The following is a 23,253-nucleotide window of genomic DNA, read 5'->3' on the forward strand; positions in this document are numbered from 1 at the left end:
GGTTACCTGGGGTTATGGGGAGGGAGAAATGGAAAGTTATTGTTTAATGGATATAGAATTTATGCTGGAGATGAAGAAAAAGTTTTGGGCATGAAAGTGGTTCACACAACACTGTGAATGTATTTAATGCCACTGAACTGTATATTTACAAATGGTTAAAATGATAAATATTTTGTTATGTATATGTTACCAAAATTAAAAAAAAAGTGTCTGAGACGGGTGGTCAACCTTGAAGCACTTGAAGGGAAGGGAACATATACAAAACATCTTTGGAGGGACCTCCTCTCTCATTTTGAGCTGTGCAGATATTAGGTCTCAAAGAAGATAAACCCACAATTTAAACTGCAGAACACATGAGGAAATATTTACTCCATGAGCTAGAATCAACAGATAAGAAAACAGCAAGATTATATCCCCAAGAATTTCAGCCAACACAACTAATCCTCAAATGTAATAAAAGAAATAAGAAGACAATGGAATAATACCTTCAAAATGCTGAGAGAATACAACTGTAATCTGGAATTCTACCTCAGTTAAGTTTTCACACAATTGTCAAGATAAAATGAAGTTATTGTCATCAATAAGTTCTGAGGCCTTCAAATTGTTAAAAAGTGTTTTTGCGTTTTTACAAATCTCTTTATTGTCTGACTTTACTGTCTGGCTGGATTTACACATCTGCTTCTGCATTCAATCTCATGCAATATCACACACTATCTAGCCTCTGGAAAACTGCAGTACACGCATGAAAGAATGAGAATGACAAAAACAAATAATGTCTTAGTAATAATTAAAAAGAGTTTCTCATTATGGTACTAATATAAAAACAAACACATAGACCAATGGAACAGAATCGAGAGCCCAAGAAATAAACCCACACATACAGGGTCAATTAATATTTAACAAGGCAGCCAAAAATACTCAATGGGGAAAGGATAGTCTCTTCAATAAATGCTGGTGGAAAAACTGGATATTCACATGCAAAAGAATGAAATTGGACCCCTGTCTTAATGGCATTCACAAAAATTGACTCAAAATGGATTAAGCACTTAAATATAAGACCTGGAAGTATAAAAATCCTAGAGGAAAACATAGGGAAAAAGCTGCTTGATGTTGGTCTCGGCAATGGATTGTTTTGCATATGACACCAAAAGCACAAGCAACAAAGGTAAAAATCGACAGTTGGGACTACAGCAAATGAAAAACTTTCTGCACTACCAAAGAAAATGTAAAGGCAGCCTGCAGAATGGGGGAAAATATTTGCAAACCATACATCTGATAAGGGATTAATATCCAAAACATATAAGGAACTCATACAACTCAATAGCAAGACACAAAACAAAACAAAACAAAATCTGATTAAAAAATAGGCAGAGAACCTGAATAGACATTTTTCCAAAGACATACAAGTGGCCAAGTACATGAAAAAATGCTCAACATCATTAATCATCAGGGAAATGCAAATCAAAACCACAATGAGATGTCACCTCACACCTATTAGAATGGCTGTTATCAAAAAGACAAGAGGTAATACATTTGGTGAGGACGTGGAGAAGAGGGAATCCTTGTGCACTGTTGGTGGAAATGTAAATTGGTATAACCATTATAGAAAGCCTCCACTATGGAGGTTCCTCAAAAAAAAAAAAAAAAAAAAAAAAAGGAACTAAACATGATCCAGCAATTTCACCTCTGGGTATTTATTCAAAGGAAATGAAAACACTATCTCAAATATCTGCACTCCTGTGTTTATTGCAACATTATTCACAATTATTCCAAGACATGGAAACAACCTAAATGTCCATAAATGGATGAATGGTTAAATAAAATGTGGTGTATGTATTCAATGGAATATTATTTGGCCATTAAAAAGGAGCTCTTACCATGTGTGACCATGTGGATGAAACTTGAGGGCATTATTCTAAGTGAAATAATTCAGACAAAGACAAATACTGCATGATATCGCTTATATGTAGCATCTAAAAAAGCTAAACTCATAGAAATAGAGCATAGAATGGTGGTTGCCAAGGGCTGGGAGTTGGGGGAAATGAGAAAATGTTGGTCAAAGAGTGTGAACTTCCTGTTATAAGATGAATAAATTCTGGGGCTCTAAGGTACAGCATGGTGACTGTAGTTCCCAGTACTGTATTGTATACTTGAAAGTTGCTAAGAGAGCATCTCTTAAATGTTCTCATCCCCCCCCCACCCACCACCACCGCAGGGTGGGAATTATGTGAGGTGGAGGATGTGTTAATTAACCTCATTGTGATAAACATTTTGTAATACACATGTTATCCAACCATCACATTGTACTCCTTAAAATTACCCAATGTTATATGACAGTTATATCTCAATAAAGTTGGGAAAAATAACTTAAAAGACTTTTGATTTCACCTGCCTTACTGTTATGGACTGAATGTTTGTCTCCCCAAAATTTATATGTTGAAATTCTAACCCAGTGTGATAGTATTAAGAGTTTTTAACTCTGAGAGGTGATTAGATCATGAGCATGGAGCCCTCATGAATGGGATTAGTGATCTTATAAAGGAGACCCCAGAAAGTTCTATGCCATGTAGGACACAGCAAGAAAATATCCGTTTATGAACCAGGAAGTGGGCTCTCACCAGATCCCAAATCTTTTGGCACCTTGATCTTGGACTTCCCAGACTCCACAGCTGTGGGAAATAAATGTTTGCTGTTAAAGCCACCCAGCCTATGATATCTTTGCTATAGCAGCCCAAAAGGACTAAGATGCCCACCACCACCAGAGGTTCTTGGGGACCCTCAAGGGTTCAGACTGCAAACTGAAAATCATACTTTGAGAATGAGATTATATGATTGGATTAAAAATACAGCTATGTGCTGTTCTTAAGAAAAATATCTAAAACATAAAAGTTGAAAGCACAAGGGTGACAAAAGATCGACCAAAAAACACGCAAGTGCATTAGAATCAGGCTGGGTAGGCTTTAAGGCAAAACTCATTACTGAAGATAAAGAGGATAACAATATTATGATTACTATTCTTCAGGGACATCTACTAATCCTAAATGTATAATGTACCTAATAAAATAGCCCCTAAATATATAAAGACAAATTTGACAAATTCATAGTCATAGAGAAATGTTACCACATAGTGGAATATGTTAACATGTATCTCTGTGTAATTACTAGGTTCTCAGACAAGTGAACAACAAAATAAACAAGCTTGTTCTAATTGACCTAGGGATATGCTGGCACTCTTACTAATGCCAGATATTTCATAAACTGTGTGAATTTAACCTCCATAATGCTGAAGGTTAAAACTGTAGCTCTCACAACCTTATGTTCCCACTGAGATGCTTCCTAATAAAGATAGAGTTAATTTGGGGGGAAGTAATTTAGGCACTGTAGGATTCTTAATTAACACTTTTGAGCTATTGAGACATGTTATTGCACTCCTTAGGAAATATTGCTTGGGTGACTGCTGTAAAGATGCTATGCTTATTCAAAATAAGTGTAGCTTGCTTCTAATAAGGAATAGTGAGGAAACTTCTTCATGTTCAAGAACATGGAAGTATAGAAATAATATTGCCTCTCAGAGATAAATTATTAAATCAATTCATATTGGATCAGAAAAGAGATATTCAAGAATTCACTTTTTTTTTTAACATCTTTATTGGAGTATAATTGCTTTATAATGGTGTGTTACTTTCTGCTTTATAACAAAGTGAATCAGCAATACATATACGTGTATCCCCATATCTCCTCCCTCTTGTGTCTCCCTCCCTCCCTCCCTATCCCACCCCTCTAGGTGGTCACAAAGCACCTAGCTGATCTCCCTGTGCTATGTGGCTGCTTCCCACTAGCTATCTATTTTACATTTGGTAGTGTATATATAAGTCCATGCCACTCTCTCACTTCGTCCCAGCTCACCCTTCCCCCTCCCCGTGTCCTCAAGTACATTCTCTACGTCTGTGTCTTTATTCCTGTCCTGCCCCTAGGTTCTTCAGGACCATTTTTTTTTTTTTTGATTCTATATATATGTGTTAGCATACGGTATTTGTTTTTCTCTTTGTGACTTACTTCACTCCGTATGACAGACTCTAGGTCCATCCACCTCACTACAAATAACTCAATTTTGTTTCTTTTTATGGCTGAGTAATAAGAATTCACTTTAAATGAATCAGATAATTCATTGTTTTAAATGTTAGCATTGTTTTAAATGTTTTACTCATATACTCCCCTGTTAGGCTTACCCATAACCTTTTAACTTTTGGGTTTATTTATTTTATTTATTTATTTATTTATTTATTTATTTATGGCTGTGTTGGGTCTTCGTTTCTGTGCTAGGGCTTTCTCTAGTTGCGGCAAGCGGGGGCCACTCTTCATCGCGGTGCGCGGGCCTCTCACTGTCGCGGCCTCTCTTGCTGCGGAGCACAAGCTCCAGACGTGCAGGCTCAGTAGCTGTGGCTCACGGGCCCAGTTGCTCCGCGGCATGTGGGATCTTCCCAGACCAGGGCTCGAACCCGTGATCCCTGCATTGGCAGGCAGATTCTCAACTGCTGCGCCACCAGGGAAGCCCACCCATAACCTTTTAGGAAATTTTAATACATTGAAGAAAGGACTATCATACAAAAGAATATTATAGCCCTTTTAGGAAAGGAAAGTTCATAAGTAATGTTTCCCAGTGTGTCCCTAGCACTAACCAGGAAAAGCTTGCCTTGGCTAATGAATGTGATGATGTGACCCTTTGCTACATACCTAGTGGGATAGCTTGGTAACTCTGGACATCCAGAGGAGACAATTAACTTACTTTGCTCTGATTCTTTGCTTTTTCAAGTGACATTCTGCATACGATTTGGCTTCCTGGGCATTTTCACCTATAGGTATATTCACCTATAATTTACTAATAAGTGAACACAAGTCGTAATTGTTCTCTGTAAAATGAAAGTAGCATCCTATAAAAAAAAAAAAAAAAGACCAGTTTTTTTCTGCATTTGGTTACCGTGAATCATTTCCCCAGAGTCTGATTCCCTTGCATGTACCAGAAATCAAAATCCCAGACAGCGAAAGCTGAACTGGAATGAGATGGTGGCCCTGAGGTCCTCCTGACTCCGTGGGCCTGTTGGGAAGCCAACAGATCTCTCCTGCGAGATAAGTGACCTCACTGCCACATGTTCCATCCTCACTGCAACACTTATTACCCCAAGTGTGGGCATGCTCTGGCTCATCCTGTGTTTGGTCATTAGATGAGAATAAATCGGTACCTTGGCCCTACTGTTTTTCATAGATTTGACCACAAATACATTGGACTCCTAGTACACCATTAGGACGGCAGAGTATTAAGGTGAAATAAGAATTCCCAGACTTACAACATTTTATAGTGTAGAGATGAGTAAACAAGTAAGCAATAGTACAAGACTGTTGTAAGTGAGAATTCTACAGGGGATACAGAAAATGGCTGTGGTGTTCAGAGGAAATAGAAATGACCTCTGCTTGAGGGGAAAGACCTAATGGAGGAAGTAGTATGTAAAACAACCTTGAAGAGTTGTGACTGCTAGAGCAGTACTTTCAAATCTATTTAAAAATTCTTTCTTCTCCCTAACACATATGCTTAAACCCCCTTGGTGGCTTCCTACTGTTCAGGAACAAAGGCTAAAATACTTAGTATGCCTGTTTCTTTTCTCCAGCTTTATCTTATCCTGTGCTCTCTGCTCTCTAGTACTCTGGCCTTCTTTTGGCTCCTGTGTAATGCCATGCTCCCTCCTGCTATAATGACTTTGGACATGCCACTCCCTCTGCCTGGAACCCATCCACCCGCCGTCTCATCTGTATTTCCTAGTTTGCTCTTACAAAGTCTCTTGATATCAGTTAAAAATTTATCTAATCAGACAAAGTCTGCTTGTTACGTTGTAAATGAGGTCCACTTGTTAAACGTCATGTACCACTTCACTTTTATTCCCAATGCGTGTCCTGTGCTGTTTCAGAGTTCTAATTAGACATGTTCCTGTGTGATTATTTGATTTGTCTGAACCCAGATACTCCAGACTGTAAACTCAAAAAGAGATCAGACCTTATCTGCTTTTTTTTTTTGCATTGGATGCTTACCACCCTGAATACAGTCACCCATCACCTGACCCATGGCCGCTATACAATAAATATTTATTGAATGAATGAGAAATGCAGCAAAAGAGAAATTGTTTCAGATCGTGGGCAAAGTGCAGACCAAAACACAGAGGTGAAAAGAGCTGCCCAAGCTCAAGGCCATAGGAAATTATGTTTTAATGGCAGAGAATTATTACTGAACCGCAGGATATACGGAGAGGAGTTAATCCCTCGGGAAAGGACAAATCCTCACTGAAAACACTCCTTGCTACTGACCAGATTCTTGACAACAAGAATGGGTTGTTGTTTACCAAGTGGTAGAAAAGTGTGACAGAAGTTGAATCATTTAGAGAAACAATTAGTAATGTTTCAGAAATATTTGTTGATTGATTGTGTGAAATATGGTCAAGATCAAGTATCAATGCAAAACCAAAGCCTTGACAGAAATGAACAAAGCACCTTATCCAAGCATGCAATGACATTGTTAGTTTTCAGAAAGAACTGTGGTCTTAGAGCAAGCCATGTGTAGATATAGTTTCCTTTATTAAAAATTGTATTAGTGTAAAATCTACATACAAGGAACTGCACAGATATTATGTGTATAATTTGGAGAGTTTTGATAAATTCACATAAATCTAACCCACATCATTTTCAAGGTAATAGAAGTTTTCCTTCCTCCCAGACAACTTCTTATACCTTCCCAGTCAACTCCCTTTCCCACAGGAAACTACTGCTGTGAACTAAACCCATAAAGTAGTTTTGCCTGTTCTGGATCTTCATATAAATGAAATTATACAGTATGTATAATTTTGCATCTGGTTTCTTCATATTTTGGAGATTGATCCATGTTGTTGCATACAGCAGTAGTTCATTCCTTCATGTCACTTCATAGTATTCCATTGTCTGAATATACCACAATTTGTTTACTCATTTTCCTTTTGACAAACATTTGGATTGTTTCCATTTAGGGCTTACTATGAATAAATAATATGAACTATAAATATTAACTTCATATCAACTTATGAATAAATTTGCTATGAACATTCTTGTACAAACATTTGTGGACATACATTTACTTTAATCTCAGGTATATTCCTAGATAACTGATGGGACATAGGTAGGAATTTGATTAACTTTATAAGAAACCTCACAGCTGTTTTCCGAAGCTTGTTAACATTTTACTCTCTCACTAGTGATGTGTGAGAGTTCTGGTTGTTCCCTCCAACATTTGGTATTGTCGTTGTTTTTAATTTGAGTCATCCTAGTATGTGTGTAGTGGTATTGCATTTTGGTTTTAATTTTAATTTCCCTGATGATCGATGATGTTAAGCACTTTTCATGTCTTACTTGTCATTTGTGTGTTTTCCTTTGTGAAGTATCCGTTCAGTCTTTTGCCAGTTTTTTCACGAGGTTGTCTTATTATTAGTGATTTGTAGGACTTATTTATATATTCTGGAAACAAGTTCTTTGTCTGGTATATATTTTGCAAAGATTTTCTCCTGGTCTGTGGCTTGCTTATTAATGCTCTTAATGGTGTCTCTGGTGAGCAGAAGTTTTAAATTTGAATGAAATCTAGTTTGTCATTTTTTTTTTATGGTTAGTGCTTTCTGTGTCCTAAGAAGTGTTTGCCTAACTCAAGCTGGCAAAGAAATTCTCCTAAAATTTTCCTAGATGTATTAACATTTTAGCTTTTGCTTTTAGGTTCATGATCTTAAGTTAGTGTGGGTTTATTTCTGCAATTTCTATGCTTTTCCTTTGGTCAACTTGTCTGTCCTTATGCCAGTACTATGCTAGCTCAATTACTATAAATTTGTACTATTTCTTGAAATCAACTAGTGTAAATTCTTCAGTCTATTTCTCCTTTTTCACGATTAGTTTTCTAGATATTTTGCATTTTCCTATACATTTTGGAATCAACTTGCCAGTTTCTAAAAGCAAAACAAGGTTTAAAAAGCCTGCTGGAATTGTGATTGGGGTTGCATTCAATCTACAGATCAATTTGGGAAAAAATAACATTTTAAAAATATTGAGTTTTCCAATTCATAAAGGTATATTTCTCTTTTAGTTCAGGTGTTCTTTAATTTTTTCTCAGCTATGATTAGTAGTTTTTAGTGAGGAGCTCTTGCACATATTTTGTTACGTTTATCTCTGAGTATCATATTTTTTATATTTTTAATATTATTATATATGATGGTTTTAAATTTCATTTTCTAAGTACTCATTGCTAAAATCTAGAAAAATAATTGATTTTTGTATTTGACCTGTATTGGTATCCTGTAACCTTGCTAAAGGTACTTAATAGTTCTAGGAGTTGTTTTGTTGATTCTTTGGTATTTTCTATATAAACAATTATATGTAAATAAGGGAAAGTTTTAGTTTTTGTCTTTCCAATATTTATACTATTTTTTGACATTGTTTCATTCTCTAGAACTTCAAGAAAAATGTTGAATAAAAGTGGCGAGAGTGGACATCCTTGCTTGTTCCCAATCTTAAAAAGAAAGCATTCAGTCTCTTACCATCAAATATAATTTTAACTGTAGGTTTTCTACAAATATCTCTTATCAGAGTCTATTCCTAATGTGTTAATTTTTTTTTTTTATCATGAAGAGGTGTTGATTTTTTTCAAATGCTTTTTCTGTACCTATTGAGATGATCATATAATTTCCCCTTTTAATGTTTATGTGCTTGGTTAACTGTATTACTTGATTTTCTGATGTTGAACTAACTTTGCCTTCCTGTGAAAAATTTCACTCAGTTATGATATGTTTTCTTTTTTATAACATTGCTAGATTTAAATTACTAATATTTTGTTAGGGACTTTTGTGTCTGTGTTCATGAGAGATACTGGTCTGTAAATTTTTCTTTTGTATGTCCTTATCTGGTTTTGGTATCAAGATTATCCTAACCTCATGAGTTGGAAAGTGTTTCTTCTCCTTCTGTTTTCTTAAAAAAATCGTTTAGAATTAGTATTATTTTTCCCTTACATGCTGGTAGAATTCACCAGAGACTCCAGATTGGCCTGGAATTTTCCTTGAGGGAAAGCTTCTAATTACAAATTCAAAGAGATATTGTAATACTCAGATTTTCTAACTTTTTGTATCTGTTTTGGCAATTTGTGTCTCCTCCCCCCAATTTTTTTCTTGCATTTTTCCTGAATTTTCTAGTTTTTCAGCATAAAATCTTTAATAATATTACCTTTTTGATATTTAATGTCTGCAATTTCCCTAGTGACACCCTCTTTCATTCCAGATACTAGTATTTTTTTCCCTCTTCTACTCTTTTTTTTTTTTTTAATGCTGAATCAAAACCCCACATTTGTTTATTTATTTATTTTTGGCTGTGTTGGGTCTTCGTTTCTGTGCGAGGGCTTTCTCTAGTTGTGGCAAGCGGGGGCCAGTCTTCATCGTGGTGCACAGGCCTCTCACTATCGTGGCCTCTCTTGTTGCAAGGCACAGGCTCCAGACGCGCAGGCTCAGTAGTTGTGGCTCACGGGCCTAGTTGCTCCGCGACATGTGGGATCTTCCCAGACCAGGGCTCGAACCCGTGTCCCCTGCAGTAGCAGGCAGATTCTCAACCACTGCGCCACCAGGGAAGCCCCCCTCTTTTACTCCTGATCAGTCTAGTTACGGGTTTATCAATTTTATTAATCTTTTCAAAAAATCAACTTTTTACCTTGTTGATTATGTCGTGTTTGTTTATATTGTTTCATTGAGTTCTGCTTTTATATTTATTATTTTCTTCCTTTTGTTTATTTGCATTTAATTTAGTCTTTTTTTAATACCTAAAGTTGAAACTTAGTTCTTCTCTTCTAATATAGAGCTATAAATTTCCCTTTAAGCACCACTTTAGCAGTATCACACAAATTTGTACCAGTTGTGCTTTCATTATCATTCCTAATTAGTCTATGTTTTCTTTTTGAACTTATAGATTATTTAGAAATGTATTGCTTAATTTTCCGATATTTTCAAATATTTGATATTTTGTGTTCATTGATTTTTAATTCAATTTTATTAAGGTCAGAGAGCATACTTTGCATGATTTTAATCTTATTACATTTTTTGTGACTTCTTTTTTGCTCAGTACATGATTTATCTTGGTGAATATTACATGTGCACTTTAAAAGAATATGTATTCTCTAGGTGCTGGGTATAGTATCCATAAATGCAATCAGTTAGATTAAATTGGTTGATAATGTTAAGTCTTCTATATATTTCCTGATTTTTTAGTTTACGTATTCTATCAGTGACAGAGAGGAGTGTTAAAATATCCAACTATAATTGTGGCTTTGTCAGTTCTTCCCTTTAATTTTTTCAGTTTTTTCTTTAGGTAGTTTGAAGCCCTATTATTAGTTACATTGGAAGAGGATTATGACTTCTTAATAACTGACTCTTTAGCATATTGAAATGTACCTTTTTAACCCTTCATATGTTTATAATGGCTGTTTTTAAAGACCTTACTTTCCAATGCCAACATCTGTGTCATCTTTGAGATTGTTTCTTTTGTCTATTGTTTTTCATGGGTACATGTTATATGTTCTTGTGTCTTCACATATCTAGTCATTTTTGATAGTCTGCAGGGAATTGTAGATGCTACATTATTGATAATCTGTATTTTCTTATTTTCCTATAAAGATCATTATTGAGTTTATACTTATGGGCAGTTAATTTACTAGAGGATCAGCTTGATACTCCTGAGGCTTGGTTTAACACTTTATTTGGGTGTGCTTAGGATGGCCTTAGTGTAACTCCCCTGAAGCAGATCCTTTTTAGGCTCTCAACTAAATGCCCAGAATGTTCAGCAAGTTCTCTCCACTGTGGATAGTTGGAACTCCAATTTTTCCTAGCACCATACTGTCTCCAGAATCATTATTTAACTCACAGTCACCCAGTAACTGTTCTGTTCTAGTCCTTGTAAAATTTTGCCCTGTACATAGGATAAAGTAGTATTTCAAACTCAGTGGACTCCTGTGAAGATTTCTGTTCCTTTTCTGAATTTCTGATTCCTCTCTGGTACCTTTCCAGCAAATTCCAGTTCCCTCAGCATCCCCAAACACTGATTTCTGTTTCCTACAATCAGCATGATCACTGCTTTCTCTTTGGACTCAGCTTGCCTCCACTTCATTTTGGAAAGAGGACTCCCAGGAGAAAATCAGAGTGAATGTGTAGCTTACTTCATGCATTTCTCTTTTCTCAACGATTATATCCAGTTCTTTCTGTTGTCCAGTGCCTGAAAACAATTGCTTTACATAGTTTTTCCAGTTCTGTTGTTGTTTATGGCTGTATTCTATCATGACCAGAACTTAAAGTCCACATAAACGTTAAAATATTGTCCCCAGTATATCTTGTCTTTTATAAAAAATGTGGAGGGACTATTATAGTAAACTTTTTGGAAGTGATTTATCAAAATAATATACATCTACTAACTTTCCTACATACATATTACCTGTGAAATGTTCTAGTTTAAAAAGAAAGCAACAAATAACAAAAATCTCTCTAAAATATGCATAATTTATGTTTTTCTCAACTCCTCCTCCTACTTCTCATCATCATCTTTCTCTCCCATAATTTTTAATTTGTTTATCATTCTTGCACCTCTCATTATTTTCTCAGGGTTTGTCCAGTTTGCTTCTGTCCACACTTACTCAGGGACATTAACCCTCTAGGGATTTGTGCCATTAGGAGCTCTTTGCTACTCTTTGCAAATAGTCTAACTTGATTTTAAGTTATCCTGGTCTAAACAATTTTCACAATCTTTCAGACACAACAGTTTTGAGGCTTTTCTATCATCTCTCCTTCTCTCTGTCTCTTTTCTTTGCTCTGAAGGAAGAACACCCTTGTAAAGGATGCTCTTGGTATCAACCGGGTGCCCTCCAGCTGCTTCCAGTGTATTGATTAAGCACTCTATATAACTGTTGAACAACTCCTTTCATTTTACTTAAAGAAATACACAAATAAAATGTAGATTATCTTTGTCAATAGGTTTTTCACAGATGCATCAATAGACTAGAAGTGTGGAAATCAGCATTAAGAAATCCAAAATGCTTACTTAAAGACTTGCAAAGTGTTGAGATGACGTGGTATTTCCAGACTGATGTCTAATGTTATAAATGTACACAATGTAACTTGCCTTAGAAAACTACTGGTTTCTATAGTCCCTTACATCTCAAGAATAGACATATTTATTTAGCTCATGCTCTATGTCTGGCACTGGGCCTGAACAGAATAACTTCTTTTAGTTGATTGACCAGAAGGAAAATAGTCCCAGTAGGTTGCAAAGAGGTGATTCCTTGGGTATTTGATAATTATTTTAGTTTGGTAAGTATTTTAGTGAGTTGGAGTGGAGCCTAAAGGACACATGAGAGAGGCAACAAACCTCTCCTAGATGCATGGCAGAAGCCATAAAGAATGGGGAAAATGACATGCCAATTTGTACTTAGTGATTTGACCTTGAATGCACTTTGCGCCTGTTTTTGATCTTCATTTGCTCTGCAGTAGTAAGTTTGTACATTATATCCAAAGTGAGCATAAGTGTTTGGAAAATTAAATTACTCTTCCACTGACTCTTAAAAAGAGTCAGTATAAGACATAAAATTTTATGTCACTATGAAAAAAATCATTTTTTTTCAAAAGTTTATATTTAGAATTAGTAGGTTTTATTAAATAGTATTATAGTAGATTTATCCTGGACCAATATGGAAATCCTCAATTATATGAAAGGATTCACAGTAAATATTGATAGTGAAAATAAACAACACAAATTTAAATTGGCAATAAAAACCTACACATGGCAAAACTACAAAATTTGAATGGAGAAATTTGGATTTGATAGGTTTATGGCTGCAAAAGAACACTCAAAAAGGCAAAAGCTTTAAAATGTAAAAGTGGATATGAGGAAATTCCCTGGTGGTCCAGGGGTTAGGACTCCGCGCTTCCACTGCAGGGAACTCAGGTTCGATCCCTGGTCAGGGAACTAAGATCCCGCATGCTGTGGTGGCCAAAAAAAAAAAAAAAGTGGATATGGAAAATAAATAGACTGATTAATCAAAGGAAAGCTAGTGTAAAATGTTTATAGAAAGTAATTGATACCTGGTGAATATTTTCAAGTAAAATTCCGTTGTAGACAAAATTCTTATTTAAATATTTACATTTATAAAAAATGTCAAAGCATCCTCGGGATTAAAACAGTGGAATAAAAAAGGGGACAGGTGAAACGTCTTCTGCATGTGCAAAATACATCTAAAAGAAGTTACATCATTTACACAATAGTGTAACAATTTTTCTAACATTTTTATTACAGTATTTGCTCAGTCTTCTCAGTGATAGTTAAAATCATAGCTATTGAGATAGATGCTGTTAAATCTGAAAAAGTTGAAACCCAATTTACAGATGTTCTGATAGTTATATCAAAGTGTACTGCATTCCTAACTTTAAAAATTCTTCCATACCTAGTGTAACTTTACATTTTATGGAATCATTCACATTTGCAAAATGTATTTGAATCCAAATCAAACTTACCTGACAGGTCCTCAACAGAGAATATCTAGGTCCCTTAAATGCAAGTGGGACTTGGTAAGTTCTGAAGATGATTTGGTAAGTTCCAGGGCGCCAGATAAGCTTGAATCCGTTTTGGAAAAGATATTTTTCACATCTCCTGTCCCTTCCCCCACTCCATTAGAGAGAATGTTAAATAATCTTGTTTTCTACAAAATTACAGTTACATGGATATAAAGTACCAACATTCTGAAGTTCAGGGTAAAAATTAACCTCATGTAAGCTGTTTCGTGGGCGAGGTATGACATGAGTGAGAAAGTGATGACAAAAATGACTAAGTATATGTGTGTCTTAGATTTAAGCTGAGAAACCATACTTTGCACATTTTTAACGACAGGACCATGAAACTGGAAAGACTCTGGAGAACATGATGTACAATTCTTCTTAATGCATATGTTGAAAATGGGATGCAGTTCTCTGCCTTCAATTTGCTACTTCCCCTACAAAGCCAAGCACCAAGGAGATGTTTATTTAAAAAGGCATTTGTCATTTTACGATCCACAGGATCACCCCATTTTAGTGTTTAAATGGCTCTTAGCCCCGTGTAACAGCAGAGAAATAAAACCACATCAGTATATCAAAGAAAGTATGTTTATTTATTTTTATTTTTATTTTTTTAACATCTTTACTGGAGTGTAAGAAAGTATGTTTAATGTTTCTAAACTTCTTGTGCCAACTCCCTCATAAAGAAATGAAATAAAAATTTTATTTAAAAGTTGTTTCAAAAAGTAGCACACTTTGGGACTTCCCTGGTGGCTCAGTGGTTGGGAATCCGCCTGCTAATGTAGGGGACCTGGGTTCGATCCCTGGTCCGGGAAGATCCCACATGCCACGGAGCAACTAAGCCTGTGCGCTACAACTACTGAGCCCGCGTGCCACAACTACTGAAGCCCGAGCGTGTAGAGCCCGTGCTCTGCAACAGGAGAGGCCACCGCAGTGAGAGGCCCACGCACTGCGGTGAGGAGTGGCCCCCGCTCACCACAGCTGGAGAGGACCCGCGCACAGCAGCAAGGACCCAGCGCAGGCAAAAATAAATAAATAAATAAATAAATTTATTTTAAAAAAAAGCAGCACACTTTTTTAAAAGATCGAATCATTATAATGTTACACTGACCTGAAGAAACTATTGATAGAGAAAAGCAAAATGTATACATGAAACTTCCTATCAAAAAAAAAGGGGGGTGGAGATAAAGGACACAAAAAGTGTGCAGAGGTCTTTTTACAAACAGGAACTTATAAAATAGCCAAAAGTCTTTCTACAATATTAACTCTGACGAGTGCAGATAAGAGAAAATGGAACATATCATTTTGTTCAGTCCATTTACCACTTCACAATATGGGCTTACCCATTTGTTTATATATGCCGTTAATATTTGAAATTTCTGTACTTAATTTTTTTGTACTTTTTATGTGTTTGGTTTTTTTCTTTCACTCATAGATAATTATTTCTCCAAATGTGAAACTTTTTATGTTTAATTTTGTTTGTATCACTGCTTTCATCAGTAAAGAGCCTGATTTTGATTATCTAGTTTATTTACTCTCCATGCAGGAGGAAAATTACCCCCATATATTAAGACTGCTGTAGATTTAATAGAAACAGCATTCCCAGAAGCTCTTGAGAAATAGCAGCTGAGAGATCCTAAGAGTAAATCGAGTGAAATTAAAGCACCTGTAGGTCATTTGGCACAAGTAGGCAAATGTCACGTTAGCTTTTACTTTCTTAGGTAATGGAATTGGTTACATAATGCTTTATAATTCCAAGTGGAGTACTGTTTGGTCTTCTGAAATCTAAACTTCCAAGATTTAAGACAGTGATGAAAAGCAAATGGCAACTTGGCTGACTTCTTAGCTGTGTAGTGTGGTGTATGGTGTTTTGTGATGAGAACACACTAATAAGGAACTTTTATCAGAATTGGCTCCAACTGTGAGATGGAGAGATGAAAGTGCAAGCCTTACATTCAGGGACACTCAGGATCCTTTATGTGGCATTAGGAAGTTCTGGGAAGAGCAAAGTACCATTTATTTTAATTTCAGAGCTTACACAAGTAAGTCTACTTGCCTTGGCTTCCAGTTGTATGAGTCATAAAAAAATTCAACAACTGCTATTAAATATGATAAAATAAAACTTAAAGCAAATAATCAGTTTTCTGAATCAGGAAATTATTATTGTTATGGCTGTTACTACTAAAATCTGAAACAAAGGAGAGTCAGTCCCTTGTGGAGGCTGAATATCCTTTCACATGGCCCATCATTAGAGTAGGAGTGGGGGTAATTATAAAGGATAGTTTTATGCAGGCCTAAAGACCTGCACCCCCAAAAGCAAGTATTCATTTTGGAATATACCCAGCCCATTTCCCAAACTCTTGAGCAGAGTCTGACCCACTGGTCTAAAGGAAATAAATACTCATCTGAAGTAAATATTCATTTTAGTAGAAGCAGAGCATAACCAGGGACACATATTATCCTATAAAAGTCCAGTCAAAGAACTTCTGCAAAATCTTTTGAAAACAATTGGATGAGAAGCTGCAATTTTTTGTATTTAATTCGTGCCAAGATCATTTAGTCTTGGGAAGCAAACATTTGCATGTGTGTCATTATTCCCACCTCCCACAAACATGGCAGATATTGCTACGCAATCCTTTTTCAGGCAGCCAATTCCAATAAACCAGAGGGTCCTGCAAATTAAAATCTGACTATTTCTGATCTAGTCCAGTGAATCTGATGCCGAAATTGGATGGCCCTAGAGATCGACTTAACATAAATGTACTGAGTAATTTAATTATCAAAATACTTTGTATGGTTACACGAGATCACAGTGAGGCATAAAATATGGTGTATACCCTCGAGGAACTTTGAATCTTGGAGAGACAAGACACAGATAATCCTGAGTTATTAAGTGACAATTGGGCAAGATGGTCAAGAGGGTCCTACAGGAAATCGAGATGAGAGGAGAGAGCTGGAAGATGTAAAAGGTTTAAGGAAACAAAGAGCAATGATCAGGGAAGAAGACTAAGGTAGGGAGGAATAGAGAAGTAAGAAGGTAAGATCCAGAGTGGAAGAGAATTGCTAGGAAGAGCTCCAGGGTTAATGATCACTGATCCTGAAGAACAAGTGTTTACTCTCTGTTCCACCCTGTCTTGTCTATTGGATGTAGGTGCCTAGAGTTAGAAAGAAGGATTGTTGGAGCCACAGATGCTTCACTGTTTCTATAATGCCTAATAATTTAAGGAATATATTTGGATTATTTGAAGCTGGTTTGTTTTTTTTTAAATGGAGAACAAACAGTGAAATCAAACCCATTCTTGAATATTAACTTTTATAAGATTGGGGAACACTAAGGCATTTTTAAACTACTAAGTTAGTTACTAGACATAGAAATGTACCTTTGTAAAATGCACTGCATAATTAATTAAATATTTAATGGATAGCCTTTGTGTGTGTCTTTTACAACTTAAACCAAATATTCTCACTGTACATTTATAAGAGGAAACTAATAGTTCTTTCTGTGATTTGTAGAAATTATTTTTGCCATGGAACTCTTCATGAAGTTATCTTCTAATTTTCTTTTCCCTAACACATTCTACTTATGCTAGTGTTACATTATAAGTACTCCATTTAATAATGCTGCATAGGCAGGTTTATTTCAGTTCCAGTGATTAAATTTACTGAAAGTAACTATGTAAACTTATGTTAATTCTAAAGAACAAAAATTATCTAATATTATATCCAAAAAGATATTAATTCAATGAATATGCCAAAGTCAATGTCTGTATCTGTTGAACATAACTTTTTACAATGTTTACTGATTCATATCTTCAACTAATCTTATATTTTTCCAGAAATGCACAATGACTAATTGTATGCAACTGGATATAAACTTCAAAAGTGCTTATTACCTGGATTATTCTCTTTTTGGAAAGGAAATTTCTACCAATATAACCGTTTCTCTTTTATTTAGTTTTAAAATAGTTGAAAACATAAAGCAGTAGATGACCTATATTTGAACAGATTTCCTAGTGCGATCTCAGAGCTTAAATACTGTTACCAGGATTGCAGATGGTCATTCTACATGATACAGCCTATCAAGTTACTGATTTCTTACATGGGCAGATGGCAAAGGGGCCCAACCGAAGCTCAGTTTTCAAGTTGTGAGTGTGTGTGTGTGTGTGTGTAACTGCTGAAGAACAAAGGTCTTTTACTCTGAAAGGCAAAAATAATCGTATATGTTACCTAGGCCATATTTGTCAGCACAGCACTGAAAACTAACTCTTGAGTTTTGGAGTTATGCATGTAAAGAATACTCTACCTAACTAAAACAAAACAAAACAGAAAATTGTAAGGCTGTTGATTTACCTAAACTGTAGTCTAAATTTTCTATAAAATACAAAAATAACACCATGGTAAACACCTGAAATAGTTGAAGGGTGATTCAATTGGTAAGAAAATTTGGAATTTAACATTAATTTTTACTCTTTGAAAATTGGGGAATTGTGTTCTTCATTAGTGAAAGATAGTTTGGAATTTAAAAAATAATTTGCATTTTTTCATTTAAAAGAATCTAAAATACCCTTTTTTATAAGCTCCTGTTCTCTGCCTTTTTTAAAAAATACAATTCTTTATTCAACTTGAGCTCATCTCTTCTGAGAAATAAATGAAAGACTTTCAAAGAATTGTTAGTTGCAGAGCAACCTTGAATTAGTTGCGCTCCTTTGCTGTATCTTGGAGGATACAGTTGTTTCACTAGCTCCTGGAGCTAGTTGAGCTTCTGGAAAACCTCAACTGTTTTCCTTTTAAAATTATTCTGTCATCTGACAAATTTCAATCATTTATCATGAGAACAGTCAGAAATTAGGGATTTTTTTTCCTCTTTTTTTTCTGACCTAAGATGTGGTAAGTAAGCAAACAAATTTCCAGTCTAATTTCTGATGGAACCTGTCCCAGGAAATAAGATATTTTGAGAAGAAAATGAGTTGGCGCTTGCCTGGAGGCTAGATGTGGGTAAACCATCTATCTCCTCTGGAGATGGAAGACAGCCACACATTAGGCAACGAATGCTCAGTCAACTGACAGAGCAGGAAAAGTGCATCTGGTGCGTTATTAAGTATCAAGGTGACAAACAGAAGTCATAATTAAGCTTGTACTTAACAGCTCATTGCCTTGAGTAATAATAACTACGACTTTCTAAAGGCACCCTCCTGTTTTTTCTCTCATGTCCTCACAGAGAAGTGTAATGATGTCAGAGTTGTCATCACCAGGACAATTTATCAGCCGTCTCCTTAATTAAAACCTTCCTTCTAGTCTTCACATTAACATTTGTGTGTTTTCCATGTTTAAAAATTACTTCACTTGCTCTTTGGAAACAAATCATTATATAAATCTCCAAACACAAATAAGTCAGCCCAGTTACATGTTGTAAGGCAACTAGTTCATTTATATATGTCTGTTTGAAAGGAGAAAGAAAATTATTAGAGAAACCTCAGATGAGTACTGTATTTTGATAGAAACACTAAAATGAATGATGCAATGAAATGACATGGTATTCTGTAAAATCTATATTACATATATCAAATATCTTTGCATAAAGATTGAGTCGTTTCTGTTAGAGGTGAAAGAAGAGAAAGGAGTACTTAGCAGATAATTAGAAAAAATTTTTTTACAAAACCAATGTGTCTTAATTTATTTTAAAAGAGGGTAAAATTTGAGTCAAGGTTAAATATGAATTAGAATTCCATATTCAAGGGAAATAAAATGTATTTAAGTTTGATTAAACAAGAAACAAACACATTTTAAAAAAGCAGCTGTTCAAAGAGTGATTATCATATGGCAATTAGTCCCTGACCAAATGCATAATAAAAACTGAGGGTTCTAATTAATAAGGATTATTCTGAGATGTTTCAAGGTTGGTATGTTGAGCCAGGTACAAGTAAATAAAAAATATAACTTGTTAATTTCTTCAACTATATGCAAATTATAAATGACATTTGATGTCCCTGCATAATAAAATGTTAATGTTGAAAGTCAAGTAGGAAGGAATAAAGTATGATTGTTCAGGTTCTAAAAAAAAAACCCCAAAAAACTGAGGGTTCTGTGAATTTACTGTATGTAAATTTCTCAAGAGTTTTCAAGGAAGAGTTTTTGATTTATATGTACAATAGAAGACCAGGCTTTGGACAACAGACACATCAGAGCTGTGGACCTCACATTCCTGAACAGTCCAGTAGGCAAACAAATCCACAGTGGTTAATATGGTTATTTTTTGCTATTATGTTATTATTATTGTTTAGTCGAAACTCCAGTAAAGCTGCTCCTTCTGTAGTAAAGTAATTTATTTGCTCTGGAACAGTGCCAATCGAGTAAGCATGTGATGCAGAAGATTGAATAGGATGTTCTCCCCTGATTATCTCTAGTTCTCATACAGGGAGAACAGGTACTTGGGAAGAGCAATAGTTTCACTTGCTGAGTGTCTGTATCTTTCACCAGGAGTCAAGATAGTTAATAAGAGAAATGCATTTGCCTGGACATGGAGGGGAAAATATTCTCTATCATTTTCACTTCTCACTTTTCTCCTCCTTTTTATTTTTTAAAAATAATCCCCACCATTGCTGAAAAGTTTGCTGGTAGGTAAAAGAATCCCTGGAAGACTCCCACAAATCTGTAATGGGGGATTTTTTTATTTAGGTATAATGGACTTGGATGAACATGTGAGTGAGAAGGTGGAAGCTAGAATATTCTCCCATCTCACATGGATTATATCAGTCCCCTTTTCCTTTCTACTGCATATTCTTGCCTATGCATATGAATCAGTTTCAGAGCAAGGATTTTGGAAAAAGTTCTAGGTTTAAGTACTGGCTTCTACCCTTATGGGTCATGTGACTTTGGGCAGGTCAGTTATACTTTCTGGGCTTCAGTTACCTCATATGTAGAAATATAGAATCATGATAATACCTACTTCAGAGGCATATTGAGATGAATAAATGAGACTATGTAAGGAATTTAGTGTAGTCAGGCATATGTAAACACTTAATAAATGATACTTATTATGCTTGGACAGCATGAAAAGAATTACCCATTACCAAGGAAAGGAAAATTATATTTTACAAAATCATTCACTCTGCCAGTTAACCGTGTGTATGAAAAAGATAAAGTATAATAATGGATCCTCAAGGGCAAATGATAGGAAAAAGAATTGCTTTTTGGGTACTTATAACTTATGACAGAAGAGAACAGCCTTGTCAGCAACCCAGTCAAATACACAGCTGTGGGAACCCTTGTCCCAGCTTTGGGGGCACACTGTTACCACCCCAGATATTTTGGAAATTTAGCCCCCATTAAGCTCCTGGCAAGGTCCTTGATCTACCATGAAAGCTTAAGGCTGTCCTGTGAGCCGGGATTAGAAAACTGAGTTCAAGTTTATTCTTCACTGGGATTGAGTTTTTGATGGCTTAGCCTTTTTTAGGGCTAGGATGGACCACTTGAGTTTCTCAGAGATGCCCTGGGGCACCCCACTGAAAGATATTATGATGAATATATAATGTCTTTATAATATCATTATAATATAATGATGAATTATTTTATTCTTCTGTTGTCCCCAACCCAAACCTAGCTGATTTTTGGCTGACTAAAGTTCACTGCCTCTTCAAGGCTGACAAGTTTTGCTGCTTTATTCTCTCTTTCATCACTGACCTCCTTTTGTCCTACCAATTCTACCTTCCTGCTCCTTGCTGGTAAGACTGTCCTAGGTTTCCTGGCCTGAGCATTTGGTTTTGATCCTTACTGTCAAAAAGCTTTTGCCCAGATTTGTAAAGTTTCTGACATAAAGTTCAAGTACCACAAAAGATAGCTCATTTCCTATTCACCTGCCCTAATGATGATCCAGTATTATACTTCATCTCTCTTTCTTAGCCTTGACAATCTTACTCCTCTGTCCCTAAGTCCTAGTTTCCTGGCACAAATTTAACCTTTTTTAAACCTGCCACTTTACATATTGCACACCTACAACAGACTGGCTCAGTGAGGCTGAAAAAAAATACACAATCATAACTACATTCACGATGCACAATTTATAGCTACAAGACAACAATAAATTTATGACAGCAAATCTCAAAGGAACACTCAGTTAAGCTTAGCAGTCCAGTAACATTTCCTTTGTCAGTCTTCCCTCACATTCCCTAAAATATTGCCTAAAAGATCTTCTCTCTCTTCAAACATCCAAAATCCTATCCACTTTTCTCTCATCTGTTGACCTTGTTTCACCAATAGAATAGAAAGAAAGCATAAGAAAACCACCTTATGTTTTCACTGCCAAACCCTCAAAAACATCTGGCTTTGAAAACCAACAGGGCTTACATCCTGAGGAAACATAGGGCTGTAGGGAATGGTGATTCTGCTCTTAAAGGGCTGATGCGCAGATTCACTTACCCTGGGACTCAGTCCACAAACAGCAATTTTAAAAGAGCCTAGGCCATCTGTGAAGGAGATTCATTTGCTAAGCTTAAAACATCTGCTAGAGGGACAAAAGCTTGTTGGGAGTCTCTCCAGGGACGGAAGTGCTAGTGGGTGCCATTTTTGTACTCTCACTTTAACTTGCTGGTACCCACACCCCCATGATGCTGCCGCAGCATCCTGCCAGAGGCAGAAGGTGAGTGCCCCATCCCCTTGTGTTGCTGCCACAACCCTGCTGGAGGTGCTGGGCGAGTGCCCCACCCCTCCGTGTATGTTCCTGTCACTTCATTGGACGTGGTGGGGGAATATCCTGCCTCCCCTACAGACCCCCAAAGCCAGTGGGCACACGCAGCCCACACAGAGGATGCCCCTTGAGTACCAGGCTCTGGTGGCTGGGTGGATTGCATTTCTGAGCCCATAGTTCTGAAACAGAGAGACACTTCAAGAAACAGCCAAGAACTAGGGCAGGATTCAACAATAAAGCTCATTGCCTACACGGGGCCACCTCTTCAAGACTGGGAGAGATAGCTGTTTTACCTAACACATAGAAACAAACACGAAGAGTCAAGCAAAATGAGGAAATAGAAGAATATGTTCCAAACAAAAGAGCAAGATAAATCTCCAGGAAAAAAAAAAAAAAAGAAACTTGATGAAATGGGAAGATAATTAATTTACATAATAAAGAATTCAAAGTAATGGTCGTAAAGATGCTCACTGAACCCAGGAGGAGAATGGATGAACAAAGAGAGCTTCAACAAAGAGATAGAAAATATCAGTAAAAGTACCAAATAGAAGTCACAGAAGTGAAGAATACAAGAACTGAACTGAAAAAGTACTATTAGAGGGGTTCAACAGTGGACTTAGATGAAGCAGAAGAAAAAAATTAGTGATCTGGGAGACAGGGCAGTGGAACTTACCCAAACAGAGCAGCAGAAAAAATAATAAATAAATAAATAAATAAAGATGGCTTAAGGGACCTGTGGGACAACATCAAGCAAAATAATATTCATATTATAGGGGTCCTAGAAGGACAGGAGGCAGGGAGAGGAGCAGAATACTTATTTGAAGAAATAATGGCTGAAAACCTCCCTATCCAGATCCAAGAAGCCCAGAGAGTTCCAAACAAGAGGAATCCAAAAAGACCCACACCAAGACACATTAAAATTAAAATGCCAAAAGCTAA

The 23,253-nt window shown here is 36.1% G+C and overlaps 1 protein-coding gene across 1 annotated transcript in view; it reads right to left on the reverse strand.

Moving 5' to 3' along the window:
- MAD2L1 (mitotic arrest deficient 2 like 1) overlaps window positions 1-23,253 on the reverse strand; it is a 287,298-nt gene that overhangs the window by 188,252 nt on the left and 75,793 nt on the right. Inside the window, exon 8 of the mRNA XM_082463043.1 lies at window positions 1,436-4,006. The gene's annotated coding sequence lies outside the window, so the exon portion shown is untranslated. The remainder of the gene's footprint in view (window positions 1-1,435; window positions 4,007-23,253) is intronic.

The sequence above is a fragment of the Balaenoptera physalus genome, assembly GCF_965194825.1.
Source record: "Balaenoptera physalus genome assembly, chromosome: 5".
Lineage (NCBI taxonomy): Eukaryota > Metazoa > Chordata > Mammalia > Artiodactyla > Balaenopteridae > Balaenoptera > Balaenoptera physalus.